This window comes from Chrysochloris asiatica, unplaced genomic scaffold (genome assembly GCF_000296735.1).
Source record: "Chrysochloris asiatica unplaced genomic scaffold, ChrAsi1.0 scaffold00316, whole genome shotgun sequence".
In the NCBI taxonomy this organism is placed as follows: Eukaryota; Metazoa; Chordata; class Mammalia; order Afrosoricida; family Chrysochloridae; genus Chrysochloris; species Chrysochloris asiatica.
The window spans coordinates 901,283-903,314 of record NW_006408834.1 but is presented as its reverse complement, the minus strand read 5'-3'; the positions used below and the strand labels follow the sequence as shown (position 1 = coordinate 903,314).

The window sequence follows — 2,032 nt, the reverse complement described above, 5'->3', positions numbered from 1 at the left end:
TGCCTGGTATTCTTTGTTATTGCTAACTGCGACCTTCACTGCACCTCTACCCTAGCCACCATCAAGCCCCGCCTACAAATCTTACTTTTGAAAGTATGTATTTTACTGACTCATAATGACTCTGTTTGCATAGTAGAACAGCTTCAAAGGGCTTTAAAGACTGGTCTTTGGGAAGCAGATCTCTGGGCCTGTCTTCTGAGGCTCCCTCCCCTGGGTAGGTTTGAGTTGCCAGCCTTTCATTTAGTAGTTGAGCACTTCTGTTTGTTCTACTCAGAGACTCCTTGTACCCTACATTCCAGACATAGCAATTATGAATAAAATATACAAGGGGATTATAAAACAAAAGAATCACTCTCAGTAAGAAGAGTATTATTTCTTTTGATCAGAAATGGAGTAGAAATCCAAAATCCAATATTTGAAGTCTTATTGGACTCAGAGACCTATGGTAGGCAGTAGAATTAGACTTGTTGGTAAACAAATGTTCCCTATTTGAGATTAGGAACCAGGAGCTTGGCTCACTGCTTGTAATTATAGGAAGGGTATAAAGAAGGCATTTGGCTTACTGACTGTGACTAAAACTGTTGGAAGTTGGGGACTTAAGGACATAAAGGACAGAGACCCTATCCTAATTAGAAATCAAATCAAGAATCAGTAAATGACTTTTTTGGCTGTATCTTCAATATTCTTGTATGAAACCAATTAAAAACTGTTAACGGCAAGGACAACAATTCAAAAAATTTACCAGCTGTCCACAGGAGAAAGATGATGCTTTCTGCTTTGGTATAGATTTATAGCCTTGGAAACCCTAAACAGGGTCAGTATGAGTCAGAATCCACTGTGTTCCAGTGGGTTTGATTTTATAAAATTCTATATTGGAGTGGCCTTGTTCTCTGCCTTGCTTCTCTGTTTGTGCCTTGCCAGCCTTGGGTCCACTACCTCTTTAGGCTCAAACACCATGCCTACAATTAAGTTGTGGAGTTCTGATGTAGAGATATTTGAAGTTGATGTGGAAATTGCCAAACATTCTGTGACTATAAAGACTATACTGAAAGATTTGGAAATGGATGATGAAGGAGATGATGACCCAGTTCCTCTACTGAATGTTACTGCAGCAGTATGAAAAAAGGTCATTCAGTGGGGCACCCATCACAAGGATGACACTCCTTCTCCTCCTGAGGATGATGAGAACAAAGAAAAGAGAACAGATGATATCCCTGTTTGGGAACAAGAATTCCTAAAAGTTGACCAGGGAACACTTTTTAAACTTATTCTGGCTGTAAATAAACTACTTAGATATCAAAGGTTTGCTTGATGTTACTTGCAAGACTGTGGCCCATATGATCAAGGGGAAAACTCCTGATAAAATTTGTAAGACCTTCAATATAAAAAACGACTTTACTGAAGAGGAGGAAGCCCAGGTACGAAAAGAGAAGTAAAATGTTGTACTTGGCACCATAACACTGTAAGGATTATTCCAAATACTAGTTGCACTGCTCTGTTTACAATTGTTAATAGCCGATGAACAGGAGACAAATGCAGCAGCAAATCAGTTGTATTGGCAGAATATTGTCGTCATTGCATGTGTAGTACAGATTGTAGAACCTAGAGCTGAGCTTCTCCTAGTGTGACCAAAAGTTGTTTGTTTTTTCTTTGCTTTGAATAAAACTGAACTGAGAGTTCTCTATAGAAAGTGATATTTTGGGCCTTCCCTCTTTTTGTAAAGTGATTTCTACATAGTTTATTGTTTAGTTAGCTTTAGTGTATTGACCTTTGAAAAGTTGGCATTGTAAACAAAACAACTTGCAAACGTGTGCAGAAATAGACTTAACAAAGTATTATCTTCATTCATGTTTTAGAAACTGGAAAAGGGCTATTTGAGGTAAATGATCTGAGTGGGCTTATTAGGATTGGAAGGAGCTCTGGTAGCATAGTGGTTACGAATCGGGCTGCTAACCTCAAGGTTGGCAGTTCGAAACTACCAGCTGCTCCGTGGGAGAAAGATGAGGCTTTCTGCTTCCGTAAAGATTTACAG

General features: G+C 39.0%; 1 protein-coding gene and 1 pseudogene across 1 annotated transcript in view; both read left to right on the top strand.

Annotated features, from left to right (window-relative positions):
* Positions 1–2,032, top strand: part of FCHO2 (FCH domain only 2) — a 256,849-nt gene that overhangs the window by 101,778 nt on the left and 153,039 nt on the right. The window lies entirely within an intron of this gene.
* LOC102829157 lies at positions 956–1,436 on the top strand (annotated as a pseudogene).